We start from the raw sequence: 23,727 nt of genomic DNA, 5'->3' as shown, positions 1-23,727 counted from the left end.
CGTTCACATCCTGCCGCTGCTCGCCTGTCTGCGCTACAGCGTAACTTCGGCCTTCCCGCTCACCGCCTCATATGCGACGTGCCCACCAGGTGGAACTCCACCTTGCACATGCTGGACAGACTGTGCGAGCAGCAGCAGGCCATAGTGGAGTTTCAGCTGCAGCACGCACGGGTCAGTCGCACTACAGAACAGCACCACTTCACCACCAATGACTGGGCCTCCATGCGAGACCTGTGTGCCCTGTTGCGCTGTTTCGAGTACTCCACCAACATGGCCAGTGGCGATGACACCGTTATCAGCGTTACAATACCACTTCTATGTCTCCTTGAGAAAACACTTAGGGCGATGATGGAACAGGAGGTGGCCCAGGAGGAGGAGGAGGAGGATGAGGAAGAGGGGTCATTTTTAGCACTTTCAGGCCAGTCTCTTCGAAGTGACTCAGAGGGAGGTTTTTTGCAACAGCAGAGGCCAGGTACAAATGTGGCCAGCCAGGGCCCACTACTGGAGGACGAGGAGGACGAGGATGAGGAGGAGGTGGAGGAGGATGAGGATGAAGCATGGTCACAGCGGGGTGGCACCCAACGCAGCTCGGGTCCATCACTGGTGCGTGGCTGGGGGGAAAGGCAGGACGATGACGATACGCCTCCCACAGAGGACAGCTTGTCCTTACCCCTGGGCAGCCTGGCACACATGAGCGACTACATGCTGCAGTGCCTGCGCAACGACAGCAGAGTTGCCCACATTTTAACCTGTGCGGACTACTGGGTTGCCACCCTGCTGGATCCACGCTACAAAGACAATGTGCCCACCTTACTTCCTGCACTGGAGCGTGATAGGAAGATGCGCGAGTACAAGCGCACGTTGGTAGACGCGCTACTGAGAGCATTCCCAAATGTCACAGGGGAACAAGTGGAAGCCCAAGGCCAAGGCAGAGGAGGAGCAAGAGGTCGCCAAGGCAGCTGTGTCACGGCCAGCTCCTCTGAGGGCAGGGTTAGCATGGCAGAGATGTGGAAAACTTTTGTCAACACGCCACAGCTAACTGCACCACCACCTGATACGCAACGTGTTAGCAGGAGGCAACATTTCACTAACATGGTGGAACAGTACGTGTGCACACCCCTCCACGTACTGACTGATGGTTCGGCCCCATTCAACTTCTGGGTCTCTAAATTGTCCACGTGGCCAGAGCTAGCCTTTTATGCCTTGGAGGTGCTGGCCTGCCCGGCAGCCAGCGTTTTGTCTGAACGTGTATTCAGCACGGCAGGGGGCGTCATTACAGACAAACGCAGCCGCCTGTCTACAGCCAATGTGGACAAGCTGACGTTCATAAAAATGAACCAGGCATGGATCCCACAGGACCTGTCCGTCCCTTGTCCAGATTAGACATTAACTACCTCCCCATAACCATATATTATTGGACTCCAGGGCACTTCCTCATTCAATCCTATTTTTATTTTCATTTTACCATTATATTGCGATGCTACCCAAAGTTGAATGAACCTCTCCTCTGCCTGTGTGCTAGGCCTAAATATATGCCAATGGACTGTTGCAGTGGTGGCTGACATGAAGCCTGATTCTCTGCTATGACATGCAGACTAATTCTCTGCTGACATGAAGCCAGATTGTCTGTTACGGGACCTCTCTCCTCTGCCTGGGTGCTGGGCCTAAATTTATGACCATGGACTGTTGCAGTGGTGGCTGACGTGAAGCCTGATTCTCTGCTATGACATGCAGACTGATTCTCTGCTGACATGAAGCCAGATCGTCTGTTACGGGACCTCTCTGCTCTGCCTGTGTGCTAGGCCTAAATATATGCCAATGGACTGTTGCAGTGGTGGGTGACGTGAAGCCTCATTCTCTGCTATGACATGCAGACTGATTCTCTGCTGACATGAAGCCAGATTGTCTGTTACGGGACCTCTCTGCTCTGCCTGTGTGCTAGGCCTAAATATATGCCAATGGACTGTTGCAGTGGTGGGTGACGTGAAGCCTCATTCTCTGCTATGACATGCAGACTGATTCTCTGCTGTCATGAAGCCAGATTGTCTGTTACGGGACCTCTCTGCTCTGCCTGTGTGCTAGGCCTAAATATATGCCAATGGACTGTTGCAGTGGTGGGTGACGTGAAGCCTCATTCTCTGCTATGACATGCAGACTGATTCTCTGCTGACATGAAGCCAGATTGTCTGTTACGGGACCTCTCTGCTCTGCCTGTGTGCTAGGCCTAAATATATGCCAATGGACTGTTGCAGTGGTGGGTGACGTGAAGCCTCATTCTCTGCTATGACATGCAGACTGATTCTCTGCTGTCATGAAGCCAGATTGTCTGTTACGGGACCTCTCTGCTCTGCCTGTGTGCTAGGCCTAAATATATGCCAATGGACTGTTGCAGTGGTGGGTGACGTGAAGCCTCATTCTCTGCTATGACATGCAGACTGATTCTCTGCTGACATGAAGCCAGATTGTCTGCTACGGGACCTCTCTGCTCTGCCTGTGTGCTAGGCCTAAATATATGCCAATGGACTGTTGCAGTGGTGGGTGACGTGAAGCCTCATTCTCTGCTATGACATGCAGACTGATTCTCTGCTGACATGAAGCCAGATCCTCTGTTACGGGAGCTCTCTCCTCTGCCTGGGTGCTGGGCCTAAATTTATGACAATTGACTGTTGCAGTGGTGGGTGACGTGAAGCCTGATTCTCTGCTATGATATGAAGACTGATTCTCTGCTGACATGAAGCCAGATTGTCTGTTACGGGACCTTTCTCCTCTGCCTGGGTTCTGGGCCTAAATTTATGAAAATTGACTCTTACAGTGGTGGGTGACGTGAAGCCTGATTCTAGGCTATGATATGAAGACTGATTCTCTGCTGACATGAAGCCAGATTGTCTGTTACGGGACCTTTCTCCTCTGCCTGGGTTCTGGGCCTAAATTTATGAAAATTGACTCTTACAGTGGTGGGTGACGTGAAGCCTGATTCTCTGCTATGATATGAAGACTGATTCTCTGCTGACATGAAGCCAGATTCTCTGTTACGGGACCTCTCTCCTCTGCCTGTGTGTGTGCTGGGCCTAAATATATGCCAATGGACTGTTGCAGTGGTGGCTGACGTGAAGCCTCATTCTCTGCTATGACATGCAGACTAATTCTCTGCTGTCATGAAGCCAGATTGTCTGTTACGGGACCTCTCTGCTCTGCCTGTGTGCTAGGCCTAAATATATGCCAATGGACTGTTGCAGTGGTGGGTGACGTGAAGCCTCATTCTCTGCTATGACATGCAGACTGATTCTCTGCTGACATGAAGCCAGATTGTCTGTTACGGGACCTCTCTGCTCTGCCTGTGTGCTAGGCCTAAATATATGCCAATGGACTGTTGCAGTGGTGGGTGACGTGAAGCCTCATTCTCTGCTATGACATGCAGACTGATTCTCTGCTGACATGAAGCCAGATTCTCTGTTACGGGACCTCTCTCCTCTGCCTGTGTGTGTGCTGGGCCTAAATATATGCCAATGGACTGTTGCAGTGGTGGCTGACGTGAAGCCTCATTCTCTGCTATGACATGCAGACTAATTCTCTGCTGACATGAAGACAGATTCTCTGTTACGGGACCTCCCTCCTCTGCCTGGGTGCTGGGCCTAAATATATGCCAATGGACTGTTGCAGTGGTGGCTGACGTGAAGCCTCATTCTCTGCTATGACATGCAGACTGATTCTCTGCTGACATGAAGCCAGATTCTCTGTTACGGGACCTCTCTCCTCTGCCTGTGTGTGTGCTGGGCCTAAATATATGCCAATGGACTGTTGCAGTGGTGGCTGACGTGAAGCCTCATTCTCTGCTATGACATGCAGACTGATTCTCTGCTGACATGAAGCCAGATTCTCTGTTACGGGACCTCTCTCCTCTGCCTGTGTGTGTGCTGGGCCTAAATATATGCCAATGGACTGTTGCAGTGGTGGCTGACGTGAAGCCTCATTCTCTGCTATGACATGCAGACTAATTCTCTGCTGACATGAAGACAGATTCTCTGTTACGGGACCTCCCTCCTCTGCCTGGGTGCTGGGCCTAAATATATGCCAATGGACTGTTGCAGTGGTGGCTGACGTGAAGCCTCATTCTCTGCTATGACATGCAGACTAATTCTCTGCTGACATGAAGACAGATTCTCTGTTACGGGACCTCTCTCCTCTGCCTGGGTGCCGGGGCCTAAATATCTGAGAATGGACTGTTCCAGTGGTGGGTGACGGGAAGCCAGATTCTCTGCTATGGAACCTCTCTCCAATTGATTTTGGTTAATTTTTATTTATTTAATTTTTATTTTAATTCATTTCCCTATCCACATTTGTTTGCAGGGGATTTACCTACATGTTGCTGCCTTTTGCAGCCCTCTAGCTCTTTCCTGGGCTGTTTTACAGCCTTTTTAGTGCCGAAAAGTTCGGGTCCCCATTGACTTCAATGGGGTTCGGGTTCGGGACGAAGTTCGGATCGGGTTCGGATCCCGAACCCGAACATTTCCGGGATGTTCGGCCGAACTTCTCGAACCCGAACATCCAGGTGTTCGCTCAACTCTACTTGCAGGAGATCACTACCATGAAAGTGTGTACTTTGCCTGCAACAATATTTAGGTAGGTTGTATATGTCAAATTTACATCAATATGAATATTAGGGCCCATGCTTTTCCAGAAGAACATTGCCCAGAGCACACCACCTCCACCGGATTGCCTTCTTCCCCATAATGCCTTCTGGCAACATCTCTTCCCCAGGTTAATGACATATCCACATTTGACCATCCACATTGTTTAAAAACAAAACATGATTCATTAGACCTATTTCTCCACGGTCGAGTTCTGATATTCAGATGCCCATTGTGGGGACTTTAGACAGTGGATGGGCAAGTTGTGATGTACTATGTTTTCTGAAACCTTTCTATCATAGGCACCATTCAAGTAGCTCATGTCAACAGCACTATAATTGACTTACTGATATGATATACTGTAATCTTCCCTGATGTCCTGATGTCGGAAGTTCTGCCCACTTCTTTCCGTTCAGTCTCTTCATTGACTTATAGGACTCCTGTCTGGAGCATGGTCACTGATGAAGAGGCAAATGACCGGGACCATTCTGAGTGGACTCTATGGAATGACATTACACTTTATTAAATGAAGGTCGCCAAGGCACAGCTCTGGTCACGTGCCGCTCCATCTGTTTTGAACAAGAACCTCTAAAGTTTGTGTGAGATAAGGGGGCAGAACTTCCAATATCTCCAATTTCAGGACATCAAGGAAGGATTCAAGTTACTTGTAGTGCGGCTTACAGCAGTTTAGGAAAATGGCCAAATATATGAATTTGTTCTACAGTGTGAGATAGGACCAGACAGGCTAGCCTTTTCTCCCTAAATGCATCACTGAGCGTTGGGCATCAGTAACCTTGTTGCCGATTTACTTGTTGTTCTTCCTTGGACCACTTTGGTTAAGTACTAACCACTGCATACCAGACCTGCTGTCTTGTGACCCTTTTCACAATCACTCAAATCCCTACACTTTGCCATATGTCCTGCTTCTAACACATCAAGAAATTACTCTTTACTTGCTTGCACCCTTAACAAATGTCACTGTCAAAAGATAATGTTAATTCACTTGCTTGTGATGGTTATGGTTGATCCATGATGATCCAGATGAAGAATTACATGAATAGTAAAATAATAATAATAACAATAATAATAATAATAATAATAATAATAATAATGCATGTTAATATTAAATAATCAAATTACAAGGTTAGCTCTTGGTTTCATGTGCTGCATGTTACAAAAGTGCAGCATTGTGAGAGTGACACTTTTTGCTTTATTTTTTATGATATATCTGTTTTTAGTAAGTGCTGTATACTTGATATACACTGAACACAATCCCCCTTATATCCACCCCAACAAACAAACATATAAATCATAGTCCTACACATCCTCCCTCCCTGGAGATATATCATGCATATTCTTCCCTATTCACAAGGCATTGCCAGGATGTGCTAGAGTAGATAGAAATTAAATAGGCAGCTCCTACAACTGTAAGTTGCTAGAGGGCAGAAAGGAAAGCAACTCCTGTACATGGAGACTGTATATTAAGCAGACTGCACAAATGCCACACATCCTATAATGTCACTTAGCATTTAGATGAAATAACAACCTAGGTTTTCAGGTTTTATAAACAGAGAAAGACATATTAGCAAAATCCTATTGTTGTCCCTAGTTCAATCCCTGTGAAAACCTGAGCATGCACTAAATCAAGAATATTTTTTTATTAATGACTAAACAAAATTTGTAAATTACCATAATGTATGCAGCGAAAATCATCAACATGTCAAACCGTGTCATATCCAGCTGACTGAGTATTCTATCAAGGTATGTCAAGCAACTGAATGTTTTCCTATTCGGCATTGTATTTATTGTCAAATCCCTTTGATCGGTTTATAAACTTTGAATGTTCCTTTCACATCATTAATTCATGTTGCTAAAAAAAATAAAATCAGTTACTGAGTTGCTCATTAAAAAAGGTCTGATTGATTAGATTTGAAGGTTTGCATGGTAGTATTTACTAGAAATCTTCACAGAATAGGTGATAAATGTATGATCACATTGGGCCTGACCACTGAGACCTCATGAGAACTGGCATCCATGAGTCCCCTATAAGAGTGGCACAATAACACCCATGCATGACTACCGCACAATAAACTTTTATGGAACTGGCAGACATAGCTGAGACTTGAGCTGTACTTGGCAATCTCATCTAAATGGAGTAAGGGTCATGCACACACTCTACCACTCCATTCACAAAGGGAATTCATGACCCTCCATTCTCATTATTGGTGGGCATCTCAGAGGTTGAACTCACAATCCTGCATCCATCACCTATCTTGTGGATAGATGATAAGTTTTTTTCAATGGGAGAGATCTTTTAAATAGTGGCAAACTTGCACAGGAGTCGGGCTGGCCCACCAGAGTACCAAATGATCCTACTGTGGGCTGTGACATGATAGTGAGCACCACAAGTCCAGCAGAAGATAACCCATTTGGTGCTGAATTTAGAACCAATCCCTGTTCTACATGAATGGAGGTGGAGTTCTCAGAATCCTTATCTTTGGTAAAACAGAAAACTATAGTCCAACACTCTTCACACCTCCCAAAAAGAAGGAGGATTAAACCAACTTGAGCTGACCCCATGCATGCTCCAGATCCAATACATGCTCTGACAATATAGTATCCTCATCCTGTACCCTTTCAACTTAATTGGTAGGCCTAGTGCTCCCTTGCCATCGAAATACCTCACCTGCCCCACGCTTGTGCATGCGCAGAGACTTTCTCTTCAACGGGAAACAGCCCCAGCAGGCTACTTCTCAGCTTCTCATTGCAATATAATTCAAAGGCACTTAAAATCACTTAAAGGAGCACTAGACCCATCAGTCAAGTTGAAAGGAGGCAAATTAGAGAGGCATTACTGCTGAAAAGCCGGGACACATCTCTGTCTTGACCATGCCCAGCCAAAGAAGTGAAGTTCACTTTTTCAGTTTTTCTACCTTTGTTAATGCCACCACAGGTATGTTTCATTTGCTATTATATCTTCAGTTGTAAGACATTTAACATGATTATGAATTGACCTGAACGAAAGCCTTAAATAGGCATGTAATAAATTACCACCTTCCTACAAGGATGTCAAAGAAGCTGAATAACTGCTGAGGAATTTACTGTATAATTAGAACATATACTCTATATTAAAAGTAGGGGCCATGTGAACTCCAGAGATGACACCTCTACCTAAGCATGTCAACTGTTGCCAATTATCAACCCTACGTACACGGCTGGTGGTATTAAATATATTCAACCCTTATTTGTATCCCAATTTTAGCACATTAAACCTACTTGCATTAGCACACTGAGTATTCATTACAACACAATACCTGTGGGCCACTACTGTATCAGCCAATTAGTTGTTAATCAGGGTACTAAACATAACCAGCTCCAGGGTCACGTAGTAATCAGTAAAGTGATCACATAGCTATGATCCAACACTACCATTTTAATTGGCAATATATCATTCTGAAAGCTAACATTTCCCTCATTCTTAACCGGTAATAAAATAATGCAGCTTTCAGGGAAATGAAATATATGTATTTCAAGAAGCCACTCAATCGCCAACTCTTGAAAGATGGATTCTTGGAAAAGCTAGAAATATGTTCTGTTAGAAAGTTTTTGCTACAAAGTCAATGTTGATGAATACTAATTGAGATTAGTGGGTGATGTAAGGAAATTGAATATTATCCTACGTGTATGTGAAATATACATGGTCAGTATTCAGTAAAGTAATTGGCTATTGCCTATTACTTACATGGAACACTTTTGGAGTAAAATGATGGCATCAAAAGTACTTCAAAATTGATGATAGATAGGTCATCAATATCACTTTGGTAGACACCTGATTCTTGGCACCTCTATCCACCAGCTAACTGCTCAGCGGCATTGTTTACCAGTCACATCTCCATACATTAGAGCTGTTATAGCAGTCACTAATAAAAGTATATAGCTGTGACTGGCAAACTATGAAATAGACGCAATGCCCAGTTCAATTGGCTGATCACTGGTTCTGCTGAGAACCAAGCCCTCACTGATATCAAATTTTCCTTGACCATACCCCTTGTTCTGTTAATAAAAAAAAAAAAAAAAAACTGGTCTGATTAAAAAGATCTGATACTGAGTGGTAAAAATACAGCATTGTCCAAAAACTTGCTATTGCGTGTGACCTCAATAACCCACTATTATTGATGATATTACATTGTGATATATTGCTTTTGCGATGAGTTAAATAAACACAGAGACTGAGTCTAAGATGAATGATCAAGTTCCCATTCTAAACTGTAAAGGAGTTGTCTGGATTCTGTATATTGATGATTAGAGATGAGCAAATTTTTCAAAAATTCAGTTTGATACGAATTTATTAGCGGCAGATAGCGTTGAAAAATGGCTATTTACTGGCTGCAGAGAGCCTTTGTAGTGGTGTAGAACACTGTGCCTTGCAGTAACACGCATAGGGAGTCTGCTGTGGTAGTAAAATAATAATGTGAGTCAGTATGACATGCAGATGACAGGTGTCACTCTTAGAATCACTGCACACTTCACTTATTTGGGAAGCTCAAGTATGAACTCAGCCTTACAGGTCGATGCTAGAGCCAAGAAGAAGCGCACTTCTTGTACACCATCGTCAGCTAATTCCACATAGATGTCTACAGGAACTGTTCTATTAAACACTTATAAAAGTAGAATCCCCCAACATAGTGGAGATGGTGTCAGCAGTAAGTTTGTGTTGAAGTCACTGATTATTTTGCTCTTCTTCTGATCCGTCAGAACAATAACCCCCAAAAAACTGATCCTGTCTGCTGAGCATCCACCTTTACTCGGTCAACATTAGGTCATTAATCCATCAGTATTGCTAATGCCCAAAAGAACAGGAGTGGATCCAAAACAGAGATGACGTGAATGGAATATTTGCATGTGGCCACGCTTCACCATTGTCATGGTCTTACCTTCTTGCTGTTCTCCTTCGTTTGACATGTGCTGGCGGCCATCTTGGTTTCTGGGTTTCTTGTAGCCTCCCACCCTGCGGCTTCTCCTTCCCACCGGGAGGAGCTGGATGCCTAGCTCATATATATAGGAGGTCTGTGGCTTCAGTTCCTTGCTTGGTCCTCCTGTGTTCACATGCTTCTAAGACTGCTGCTGCTTCTGGTTCCTGATCCTGGCTTCGTCTGACTACCCTGCTGGTTCCTGATCCAGGCTTCGTCTGACTACCCTGCTGGTTCCTGATCCAGGCTTCGTCTGACTACCCTGCTGGTTCCTGATCCAGGCTTCGTCTGACTACCCTTCTGGTTCCTGACCTCTGGCTTCGCAAGACCCTGCTTCGGTTTAGCCAAGTAGGTGATTTTACCCCCAACACTATGCACTGACTGCTACCATCGCTGTCTCTGTGAAACTGTGCACCGCTACTTCCCGAGCAGGTAGGCTCCTACGAAGCAGGTGGTCTACCCAGGGCACGTTTGGCTACCGACCTCCCACTGCTGCCACCCTGTTGACTCCCGGCCACACTAGTGACTTGCTGGCTCCGCCGCTGCCTCACAGGCAAGCTGCCATCCTCTTCTCCCAGTCATGATGAAGCCCTTAATTCACCCGACTCCCAAGTGCAATCAGCTACATCAACATCGAGTATTGTCTGCACGTCACTGATGTCCTCCTCAACAGTCTCTGGGTCAGGAGGCTAACCGGTTGCAGCACCAGCTCCCACACCCCTCTCCTCATCACTACTTGCCCACCTAGTAAAGAAAGCGGCGAAAAGTCTCTACCACATCTTGGCTGGCCATTATCTGCTGACCGTCCTCTAGTAGCTCAGCCCTCGCTGTATAGTGGGGCTGAGTCCACAGCATATAATACTTCTCTGGCTGAGGGAACAGAAAAGGACAGAGGCAGGTTGAGGAGAGGTGCGGGCACAAAGCCTGCTCCTGGGCCATGCCAACTAAGGTTTGTGTCTGACGAACCCACTGACTCTTGGCTGGGGGTGTCTGATGTTACTTGCAACAAAGTCAAAGATCGAGTCAACCATTTAAGAACCAATGGGTTGCTGGTCAAGACACGACTGCTATCTGACACTGGGAGCTCAGGGCCTCTCGAAGTGACCCCTGCTGCCTCGCCCCTTACTCTACTGCAACCTCTGCCTGCGCCAGAAACATTTAATCTTCTGCCACTCCCCTGTGCAGGGCCTGGCACTTCTCTGTCTGACATACTGTTAGATCAAATAAATAATAAATAAAAAGAAAATTTAAAACACCCCAAAAAAGTCAGTAATTTTCTCACTTCACTACACAACGACTTATAAGCCTTTTTTATTTCAACTAATGCACCCCAAAAAAGGCTTTAGAACATATAACTGCACCGCTGAACGGCAAATACCACTTTTTTGTAATTTTGTAAAAGGCTGTAATTTTATCACTTCACCACACAATGGCAAAAACTTTTTTTGTGCCACTAATACACTCAAGAAAGGGCTTTAGAACATATAGCTACACCAGTGAACGGCAAAAATATTAAACTTTTGCCACTAGTACACTACCACAAAAGTGGTATAATTTTAGCACTTTATAAGCTCTTTTATTACCACTATAATAAGCCAAAAAATGCTTTAGAATATATAACTGCACCGCACAAGGGCAAATATTTCCTTGTAATAAACCCTGTTAATGGCTGTAACACACCAATAACAATAACAGTTTGCTAGAATTACATAACTATATAACTGGCAATTTGGGTCCCCAGTCAGTGCAGCAAGGTGTAATAGGATTGTTCCTATTACCCCGGCTGTAACCTCCCCTACTGAACCCTGTTTAACATAAATGCTGTGGAATGATTCCTCCCTATCCTTTCCCTACACCTTGAATAATCTTTCCCTGCACTTGTAAATTAATTTTTTAGCACAATTAAGTTTTTTCTAACACTATCCCATTTTAGGAAAAAATTTGATTCGTTACCACGAAGTGTGAGGAATTTCGGATTTGGGAGTAATCAAATTTTTGCTGAACTTCGGATTGAATTCCACTTCGTCAACTTTGATTCGCTCATCTCTGTTAATGATCAATCCTCAGGTACTGCTGGCACCAGTACAACCACAGTGGATGAAGCCCGGAGCAGAAAGCTCCATCCACTGTGTGGAGGCCATAGTTACTGTGGCTTAGTTCCTATTCTCTTGAATCTGGGCAACACCTTTAAGAACTGCATTTCTTAATCTCTTTAAGAACTGACACTACTGCCCTTGGTCAGATTCAAACCTAGGGCCGGAGCCCTGCAAGGCACCAGTGCTAACCACTGAGCCACCATGCTGCACACTCTCTTATTCAAAAAAATGATTTATGTTGTCCCATCATATACCTTAGAGATTAGTAATATGATCTGTTACCTCTGTGGCCTACATGCTTATGCTATAAAAAGCTTCTAGTTGTCTGAGCATACTTGATGGCTTTACCTCTTAGTAGAGAGAGTATGAACCTCATGACATATCAGAACATTGCATGGTTAGAGTGAACGACCAGAGACCTCACTGCTCAGAAGAATGTGCATTTGTACTAAATCACCAATAACTGTATTGTATATCATCGTGAACTATTATACCTTTGATAGATAGGAGCTAACTATAAGGAAAAAGGAGACTTCTCAAAATACCAAGACCTTGAAGTAATGTAATTCCAAATTTGAATCTGTCCAGGACAACATCTAGTCTTCTTGTAGGCCTTTTTTTATATTTATTTTTCAAAGTGTATGTAAGTTCTTATAGCTCCATATTACCAGCCACCTTACGGTACCGTCATATGGAGAAAAAAAAACAACAACTGTGTCTGCTATCATATGAAATAAAAGCTATAAAGGCATATTGCCTGCTCCTAGTCTTTTATGGGAGCATTACAAATACATGTTGGCATTATATAGATTCTGAGAAATAAGTAATGTAAATAGTCACCTTGTTGTTTTTCAGAAGGCTATGTTTTATTTTATGGAGCTTTATTTGCCACTTATAAGACAACAGATGCTGAAAAATTCAACATCTGCAGAGAAAAATCTATGGATCGCACATCCACATGCCATGTATTGATCTAATGCTGCTAAGCATAATTTATATGTACATGAGGCTCTTGTATACATTTTGATCAAAATGCACTGGCCCATACACATGGTGGCCTTCTTTGAGTGGGCTTTTACACTAATTTGGCACACAATCATATGGTGCCCACCAACACGTGAATGTGCGACCCATATCTTTTTCTCTACAAAGGCTAAAATTTGCTTCCTTGTTCAATTAGAGGCCCCTTTGCATTAAAATGACCTGTACCCATTCCTGACATGCCTATTGCAGTAACCACCTGCATTCCCCATGAAAAATATATACACTGCTCAAAAAAATAAAGGGAACACTTAAACAACACAATGTAACTCCAAGTCAATCACACTTCTGTGAAATCAAACTGTCCACTTAGGAAGCAACACTGAGTAGACAACAGGTGGAAATTATAGGCAATTAGCAAGACACCCCCAATAAAGGAGTGGTTCTGCAGGTGGTGACCACAGACCACTTCTCAGTTCCTATGCTTCCTGGCTGATGATTTGGTCACTTTTGAATGCTGGCGGTGCTTTCACTCTAGTGGTAGCATGAGACGGAGTCTAGAACTCACACAAGTGGCTCAGGTAGTGCAGCTTATCTAGGATGCCACATCAATGCGAGCTGTGGCAACAAGGTTTGCTGTGTCTGTAAGCGTAGTGTCCAGAGCATGGAGGCGCTACCAGGAGACAGGCCAGTACATCAGGAGACGTGGAGGAGGCCGTAGGAGGGCAACAACCCAGCATCAGGACCGCTACCTCCGCCTTTGTGCAAGGAGGAACAGGAGGAGCACTGCCAGAGCCCTGCAAAATGACCTCCAGCAGGCCACAAATGTGCATGTGTCTGCTCAAACGGTCATAAACAGACTCTATGAAGGGGATATGAGGGCCCGACGAGCCCAACACCGTGCAGAGTGTTTGGTATTTGCCAGAGAACACCAAGATTGGCAAATTTGCCACTGGCGCCCTGTGCTCTTCACAGATGAAAGTCTGGAGATGCCGTGGAGAACGTTCTGCTGCCTGCAACATCCTCCAGCATGACCGGTTTGGCATTGGGTCAGTGATGGTGTGGGGTGGCATTTCTTTGGAGGGCCGCACAGCCCTCCATGTGCTCGCCAGAGGTAGCCTGACTGCCATTAGGTACCGAGATGAGATCCTCAGACCCCTTGTGAGACCATATGCTGGTGCGGTTGGCCCTGGGTTCCTCCTAATGTAAGACAATGCTAGACCTCATGTGGCTGGAGTGTGTCAACAGTTCCTGCAAGACGAAGGCATTGATGCTATGGACTGGCCTGCCCATTCCCCAGGCCTGAATCCAATTGAGCACATCTGGGACATCATGTCTCGCTCTATCCACCAACGTCACGTTGCACCACAGACTGTCCAGGAGTTGGCAGATGCTTTAGTCCAGGTCTGGGAGGAGATCCCTCAGGAGACTGTCCGCCACCTCATCAGAAGCATGCACAGGCGTTGTAGGGAGGTCATACAGGCACGTGGAGGCCACACGCACTACTGAGCCTCATTTTGACTTGTTTTAAGGACATTACATCAAAGTTGGATCAGTGTGTTTTTCCACTTTAATTTTGAGTGTGACTCCAAATCCAGACCTCCATGGGTTGAAAATTTTATTTCCATTTTTTTATTTTTGTGTGATTTTGTTGTCAGCACATTCGACTACGTTAAGAACAAAGTATTTCAGAAGAATATTTAATTGATTCAGATCTAGGATGTGTTATTTTTGTGTTCCCTTTATTTTTTTGAGCAGTGTATATTCTGGAACATGTTTTCTTCTAACTCTGTTGTTCTGTTCCTCAGGTATTGCTACTAGATGTTCATTAATGGATCTACATGTTACCAGTTGGGGAAAGGGGGGGTGTCCATGACACTGTCCAATCAGTGCTCCAAGTGGACGACTGGGCAGAGACACCCCCCCCCAACTGAAATCAAATAACCCATATGTAGGTGTGGCGTTATTAATTCATATTCAGTAATGTATTGTAATAAGACTACAACAGACGCCTTTTTCTATCTACATACAATAAATTGCAAAAACTTTGCTTTTATTGATATAGGTTATAAACTTAGTTGATAAGACAGCAAACAGAAAGAAACTAAGTTAAGAACTATCAGGGTGAGCTTAGGTTATTGCACATGTCGTGCTAGTCTGTAGGCTTGGCAGCCTATCTATCACAGTTTCTCAACTTGTCAGCGTCGGTGGCCGCACGCTGCCATCGAAGCTTATATTTCAGACTATCTATCTCTACTTGCTATATACAGTATGTTTTTGATAGCACTCACTACCTGTGCTAAAAAACTAACTCAGAGGCTGCCCCCACCGACATGTTTTGCCAAACGTTTGGCATCTTCAGGGGTTTGGGCAGTCTACACCCCCAACTGGTAACAGCCAGATTCATTAAGGAATTTTTTTATAGCATTACCGGAATGGAAAAACGAAGCGATATTTCAAAAGACGTTCTAGAATCATCACCACATGCTGATTGGAAATAAAATTGTTTAGTAAAATAGACATGTCCGAGAGCTGAAGGGTCCCCTTTAAATGTGTCAAATTCAGATATGTGAAATTCATCCAGTGGACACAGTTGAATTTTCACTGTTTTGTACAAAATAACTTGGCATTTAAGAGTAATTTGTAATGTTTTTGTGAGGGAGAAATTTCCTTATTTGTCCATTTAAGTATTATTACAAGAAGTATTGGTATTGACTTGCATTGATTCTGGGAAATAGTTAAATGATTGATGTCTTGAGCCTTTTCTGCTTTGCTTTCAACTGAATGAAAAAAAAACTGCCAAGTTTGGTCTAAGGCCATCCTTTAATCAACATTTTCTGGGCAATGATACATTACATCCTGTTGAGGTATATTAGATTATGCTGCTCTCCATTTATCATATTTCCGGAGTACAGAGAAGATCTGTTAATTTTTAATATGAGGATAACCTAGTGTCCTTTGTAGATACCTTTACAGCCTAAATCAAGTTGTTGTTTTTTTCCCACCATGCTTCCATCACAAACAAGAATTTAACTTTAATCTTAGGCAGAAATATTACTGTAGAGATGCTCTGGTATACAAAGATTTCATCTAGAATCCAAATGGAAATTTTAACGTTCACACCAGGGTAGTGTTCTCCACAATCCATTATGATTATTTCTTTCCAGAAGGTTTGTGTAAGCAATTACTCGTACAGTTCTTGGAGAATACGGTAATTGAGTATGACAGGTAAAACCATAGTCTGGAGGTATTAGGTCTAGGAGTGAAGCCAATTTAACAATTATATTAAGAAATTGCATAAACATCAAATCCATGAACTAGATGTCCACCTTCGACCATTTTTTTTATTTAGGTCCAAAATAATGTTAAATCTAGTTTTATATTAGTATCTAATGTCATTGAGACATTATCTCCTTGCACAAATTCAGCCAGTATGGAGTTTTTAGGGCTATGATCCTAGGGAAAATTATGCAAGTTTTTCTCTAGAAGGGTAAAAACTGCTTCTCTAGTGCCACCTGTGGGTGCTACCCTGTAAGCCAATGGACAACAATTTTTTTTCAGTCTTGAACTATGACTTGGGACATCAGCCAAATAATTGCCCTAAAGACTCCTTATCAGCTGGATTTGTTCAAGGAAAATCAGTATCTTGCAAGATACACTACTTTTACTTTTGTCACACTGCATTTTACATAGCCCAACAGTGCTGATAAAGAGCAATAATAAATGGGTTGAACATCCCAGGGTTCGCTTAGAACCTATAAGTGACACCTGAGAAGGGTAAGTCCAGGATCCCATCACTGTTCAGTTTCTATTCTTCTAATCCATCAGAATAACAGGGAAAAAAACAACAACAAAATACTGATGCTTTGTTTCGAGCATCCGTCTGCGCTCATTTTGCATTGTTAGTTCTGTCAGAGATCTGTTATTTTATATAGGAGAAAAAGTCCTTTGTGGAGGACTGATGGGTCAAAATTTGAAATATTTAGATGTAACAGAAGACAGTTTGTTCACCACATCAGTTAAGATTGGTGGAGGTTCCTTGCTACTTTGGGCTGCATTTCAGCAAATTAATTTGGTGATTTGGTCAGGATTAATGGTGTCCTCAATGCTAAGAAATACAGGCAGATACTTATCCGTCATACAAAACTATCAGGGAGGTGTCTGATTGGATCCACATGTATTCTGCATCAGGATAATGACCAGAAACATACAGCTAATGTAATAAGAACTATCTTCAGTGAAAAGAAGAACAAGGAGTCCTTGAAGTGATGATATGGCCCCCACAGAGCCCTGATATCATGTTCATTGAGTCTGTCTGGGATTATATGAAGAGACAGAAGATCTGATGAAGCCTACATCCACAGAAGATCTGTATTTAGTTCTTGCTGAATTCTTTCATAAACTGAGTGCAAATGTACCTAGAATTGGAACTATTTTAAAGGCAAAGTGTGGTCACGCCAAATATTGATTCGATTTAGATTGGATTGGATAATGCGTAATCCCCATTTATTATGTGTTCCATTATTGACAACGCAGTCCAGTGAACATCTTGTCTACTGTATGCAGTCCTGGAACAGCCATTTGAGGGTGCATATATTTGTTCAAATGTTCAGCAAATTGCCCATTTGGAATCGCACATTGAGTATCTAACCAGGCAAATTTAATCATTGAGAAGCGTTGACAATTTGGAAAAGACTTTGCTGCTCACTGTGCAAGCACTCTATGGGGCATATGTGGGGGAGGGTGATAGCGAGACGGCTCAGGAAAGTGAGGTAGCTAGCTGGGTAACAGTTAGAAAGTGGGGTAGAGGGAAGAGTTCCAGGGAGGCTAGCCCTGATCTGACACACCCAAATAAGTTTGCAAAGTTGGCAGATGAGGGGAATGTCAGTTCAGGGAGAGCACTGCTGCAGCCGGACACTTCCTCTGCTAATCAGGGGAATGTCAGCTCCAGTAAGCAGGGGACCAGTAGAGCAGGGCAGGCCAGACAGATGCTGATAATGGGAGACTCAATTATTAGGGGTACAGATAGGGCAATCTGTCACAAAGACCAGGATCATCGAACTGGTGTGTTTTCTTCCTGGCACTCGAGTTTGGCACATTGCAGATCGGGTTGACAGATTACTGGGAGGGGCTGGAGAAGATCCAGCAGTCATGGTCCATATCGATAAAGTTAGAGGTAGGTGGAGAGTCCTTAAAAATTATTTTAGGGATTTAGGTCAAAAGCTTAGGGCAAGGACTTCAAAGGTCGTGTTTTCCGATATACTACTTGTACCACAAGCAACACAAGAAAGGCAGCGGGAGATTAAGGAGGTTAACAAGTGGCTCAAGAACTGGTGTAGGAAGGGTTTGAAGGGGTTTGGGTTCCTGGAAAACTGGGTTGACTTCTCTGTCGGCTACGGGCTCTACATAGGGATGGGTTGCACCTCAATGGGGAAAGGGCAGCTGTGTTGGAGAGAAGATGGCTAGAATGTTGGAGGAGTGTTTAAACTAGGGACTGGGGAGGGTAATTATGTTACAGGATGTGAAGATAGTGCTGATAGAGACCGGGGGCGAAGCAATGGAACTGGGGGAGGAATGGAAGGAGGAACTAGAACAGTTTAGAAGGAAAGCTGTAGGGTAAAGAATATACATAAACCTCTTAAATGTATGTAGACTAATGCCAGAAGCCTGACTAATAAAACTGGGGAACTGGAATTAGTGATGTGTGAGGAGGATTATGACATAACTGGAATAACTGAGACATGACTGGATGATAGCTATGACAGTGTTAATAACTGAGACATGGCTGGATGATAGCTATCACTGGGCAGTTAATGTACAGGGTTACAGTCTGTTTAGAAAGGATCGCCAAAACTGGAAAAGGGGGAGGGGTCTGCCTTTATGTAAAGTCCTGTCTAAAGTCCACAGTTTAAGAAGATATAAGTGAGGGACATGAGCATGTAGAGTCACTGGGGGTAGAATAGATGGAAGCAAAAACAATAATAAAATACTAATAGGAGTTTATTATAAACCACCTAATATACCAGAGTCCACAGAAAATCTACTTCTAAACGAGATAGACAAGGTGACAGATCATAATGAGGTCATTATTATGAGGATTTCAACTACCCAGATATAGACTGGGAAACTGAAACCTGTTCATTTCATAAAGGAAACAGGTTATTGGCAATAACCAAATACAATTACTTTTCCCAACTGGTTCAGGACCCGACTAGAGGGACTTAATATTAACCAATAGACCTGACAGAACAACATATGTGCAGGTTGGGAGACACCGGGGAAAATAGTGACCATAAAGTAATAACCTTCCAATTATCATTCATAAGAGGGTTTCTTCAGGGAAGAACAAAAATGCAAACTTCAAGACAGCAAAAGTTAGCCAACTAAGAGAGGCCATAGGTGTAACTAACTGGGACAAAGTCCTCAAAAATAAAATTACAGCCACAAAATGGGATATTTTTAAAAGCATCCTAAAATATAACTGTGAGAGGTACATACCTTAGGGGAATAAAAGATTAAGGAACAAGAAAAAAACTATGTGGATAAATAGAAATGTAAAGAAAGCAATACATGACAAAAAGAAAGCATTTAAATCACTAAAATAGGAGATTAGCAAGGAAGCACTGAAAAACTATGAAGAAAAAATATGTAAAAAAATAAAAATTAAGCAGCCAAACTAGAGACCGAGAGATTAATTGCAAAACTAACCCTAAAATGTTCTTCAATTATATATATATAGTAAAAAGTATAAATCTGAAGGTGTCGGCCCTTTACAGAGTAATGAGTGGGGAGCAGCAGAGAGCTATGAGGAGAAAGCAAAGCTATTAAATATTTTTTTTCTCCACTGTATTAACTAAGGAAAACAAAATGTCAGATGAAATGCAGAATGTAAAAGTAAATTCCCCATTAAAAGTGGCCTGTCTGACCCAGGAAGAAGTACAGCGGCATCTTAAAAACATTAAAATAGACAAATTGCCCGGACCAGATGGCATACTCCTTGTATTCTAAGAGAATTAAGTAATGTCATAGCCAGAACTTTATTTCTGATATTTTAGGACTCTATACTAACAGGTAGTGTTCCACAGGATTGAGCCCGGAAACTAAAGGCCGGTAAGTTTCACATCTGTATTGGGTAAATTGCTTAAAGGTTTTGTAAGAGATGCTATCTTGGAGTACCTCAATGAAAATAAGCAAATAACACCATATCAGCATGGTTTCATGAGGGATTGGTCATGTCAAACAAATTTAATCAGTTTCTACGAGTAGGTAATTTGTAGACTTGACAGCGTCGTATATCTGGACTTCTCCAAAGCATTTGACACTGTACCACATGAAAGGTTAATATATAAAATGAGAATGCTCGGACTGGGAGAAAATGTCTGTGGGTTAGTAACTGGCTCATTGATAGAAAACAGATACTGGTTATTAACGGTACCCACTCAGATTGGATCACTCTCACTAGTGGAGTACCTTAAGGGTCAGTATTGGGCCCAATTATCTTCAACATATTTATTAATGATCTTGTAGAAGGCTTGCATAGTAAAAAAAAATTTGGGGCAGATGACACTAAACTGTGTAAAATAATTTACACGGAAGAGGACAGTATACTGCTACATGGTGCTGGATAGATTGTAGGCTTGGGCAGAGAAGTGGCAGATTAGGTTTAACACTGACAAATGTAAGGTTATGCAAATGGAAAGGAATAATGCAAGTCACCAGTACATACTAAATGGTAAAACACTGGCTAACACTGAGATGGAAAAGGGCCTAGGAATTTTAGTAAACAGCAAACTAAGCTGTAGAAACCAGTGTCAGGTAGCTGTTCCCAAGGCCAATAAGTTAATGGTTTGCATCAAAAGGGGCATAGATGCACGTGATGAGAACATAGTCCTGCCTCTTTACAAATCACTAGTCAGACCACATATGAAGTACTGTGTACAGTTCTGGTCTCCTGTGAACAAGGCAGACATAGCAGAGCTAGAGAGGGTTCAGAGGAGGGCAACTAAAGTAATAACTTTAATGGATAGACTAAAGTACCCTGAAAGGTTATCAAAATTAGGGTTATTTACTTTAGAAAAAAGACGACTGAGGGGAGATTTAATAATTATGTATAAATATATCAAGAGTCAGTACAGAGCTCTCTCCCATCATCTATTTATCCCCAGGACTGTGACTGTGGTGAGGGGACACTCTCTGCATCTGGAGTAAAGAAGGTTTGTACACAAACATAGAAGAGGTACGGTAAGAGCAGTGAGACTATGGAACTATCTGCCTGAGGAGGTGGTGATGGTGAATTCACTAAAAGAATTCAAGAGGGGCCTGGATGTATTTCTGGAGCGTAATAATATTACAGGCTATAGCTACTAGAGAGGGGTTGTTGATCCAGGGAGTTATTCTGATTGCCTGATTGGAGTCAGGAAGGAAATTTTTTCCACTTAAGTGGGGAAAATTGGCTGAACTGTATGGACAGGTGTCTTTTTCCGGCCTTATAAACTATGTTACTATGTTACTAAGCATTTTGTGTATAAAAGGTTCCCCACCAGCATACAGTACATTTCCTCAAAAAAATTGCATGAGTTGATCCTCTAAAAGGAATTAATGTCAATCTATTATTTTTCTCTCACAGTATTTTCAAGGTGAGAAGCAGCCATTTGTTAGCAATAATGAAAAAATAATGACATTTGGCAGTCTGTATAAACACAGTGCAGACGTATAAAGTTGGGTCACACATACTGTGAATCGATTGTGATACAAGATGTGGCTTGCCTGTTGTTGCCTGATTATAAGCATTATATAGTGTCCTTGCACATTACAAGGGAAAATGAGATGATTGCACTTTTACAGCACCAAATTCATAAGAATATCTGTGAAGAAATTTGTAGTGGTACTTGGGACTGAAATTAAGGTTTTTGACATTTTAATTTGACCTTCACCTTTAAATTAATTTCAAAATGAAAAACATAGACTTTTTGTTCTTAAAAAATGAAGAAATGTTAGACTGTCTGAAAAATGATTTGATATTGATATTTTATAATCTAGGACAGATTGCAATGTATTACAAGTAAAATAATGAATAATATACAGCAGCACTAAGACTATCCAAGTGGCTGGGATGCATCAGGGTAGCATAATAATAGATAAATTCACAGAATAAGGCTACTATAAATCTAATCAAATAATGAAATACATTTTTACTCACATAGGGTTGGAAAGTAATTTGGAGTTAATTATATTGGTACATAGAAGTTTTTGTGCTGCACTCTGTACCGCAAGAAAGAGCGTCCTTCCTTACCTTTCTCTTGGCTGGATATGTCCCAATATATGCATCATAACCTTGTTCTCAAATTAATATGATTTTGTGATATTGTGTCACGAGATGTCTATCTTATATGTGTCTGGCCTCCCAATGGTTGTGTTGTGAATTACAGCTTGTCAAGGGTTGTGATAACATGTATTATACTGTATTGAATTGGTTTTATATGTAGTAAATCTTTCTATTAGGGGTCATGCACATGCTCTTATTAAGAATTTATATTATATGGATCCCATAGAGATGTGTGTGCCTATATTGCACTTCCATATGTCCCCAGTTTCATACAGAGGCATGTCCCATCCATGCCATATTAGTAAATTTACAGTTCCCTACAGTACCAATTAAATAATATGGAGCCATAGGGACTCTGTTGCTGGTTTCCATGCCCCTTGCTTATATGGAGGGATTGTCATATGTGCACACTACTGTTCTGTTCAAGTGCAGAGCTTTGCTATCACCATCATTCTTCTAGACTTTAGTTAAAATCTTAGTGTGTATACATGACTACTGCTCCATCCAAATGGAGGACAATGAGCCCCTATTCTCATGATCGCTTGGATAAATGATACATATGATACATAATTTTTGTAGGCCAAACCCTTTAATATCCTGAATGTATAGGTGTGTTATGGTATGAACCAGAAATAAGGAAAAGGGGATTTCTTTTCTGTGCAGTGGGGTCTTTTGCATTTTATTTATGCCTTTATTTCTGTAAAAAACTAGGATGAAGGGTCATCAACCACTGGACATTCTTGCTCATGCTCAGATTTTCTGGAGTGACAGTAAACAAAGAGGCCTATTTAGATCTATGCTGTGTGGCTTCTAAATGCACATCCCTTTTGCAGAATAGTCATTCCATTCAATGAACCTCTAAATTGAATGTAAAACTGTCCAAAAACATTCAAATGTCAATTGACTTCTAAAGACAAATGACTAAGTTTAATATAGCCAAGTATTGCCGCTTTAAGACTAGATTCCGGGTACAATATGTTTTTACCCGGAATCTAAGAATAGTAGTATTGCTCTTAAAGTATGATGTGATTTTGAAATATTATCTGACCTGTCATGGTATATTTGTGACCCAAATATCATAAAATTCACAAAATAATAGAGTTTTATATATATGAAGTTTTGGATTAAAAGCAATATGGTTTAATTCTTAGCATTAGCATTCAAGCTAAAAAAAACTAAAAACAATCTGCCGTCATTATTTTATGTCTCTTAAGCTAAGAACTTCAGTGACCTCCTTGAAACGTGTCAAGATATTTGGATTACAATAGTGGGTTAATCCACTGACTCAAAGAACTTTAACTTTTGCTTCCTGCAAACAAGGGGATTTGCATTTCTCAAAGGATGTAAAAAATAGTATAATTATGTTATAAAAAGTGGGTCATGAGAGTGGTTGCACCTATTTTATGGCAGTGATAAATGGAGCGTATAGAATCCCATTCAGCGATTTTTATTTTAAAGTATAGTTTATTAAAATTGATATGGTATATTTTGACTGGGCAGCACAGGGTTAGCTAAATTCTTGCAGCATTGAGCATTGTGTCCAATCAATAATTATCTCCCTATGTTTATGTACATTTCCAATGGTTATTGTGGTTCATTTTTATGGACCACAAAATGAATGCTAACATTTTGTGAACTCCTAATAAGTTCCTTAAGGGTGGTCTCATGTATGCTCATCCTTCCCCATGACTCCCGCCGTTGGAACATATCAGGAGGTTCTATTGTTA

The sequence above is a fragment of the Bufo gargarizans genome, chromosome 1 (assembly GCF_014858855.1).
Source record: "Bufo gargarizans isolate SCDJY-AF-19 chromosome 1, ASM1485885v1, whole genome shotgun sequence".
Lineage (NCBI taxonomy): Eukaryota > Metazoa > Chordata > Amphibia > Anura > Bufonidae > Bufo > Bufo gargarizans.
Note: the sequence above shows the minus strand (reverse complement) of the source record.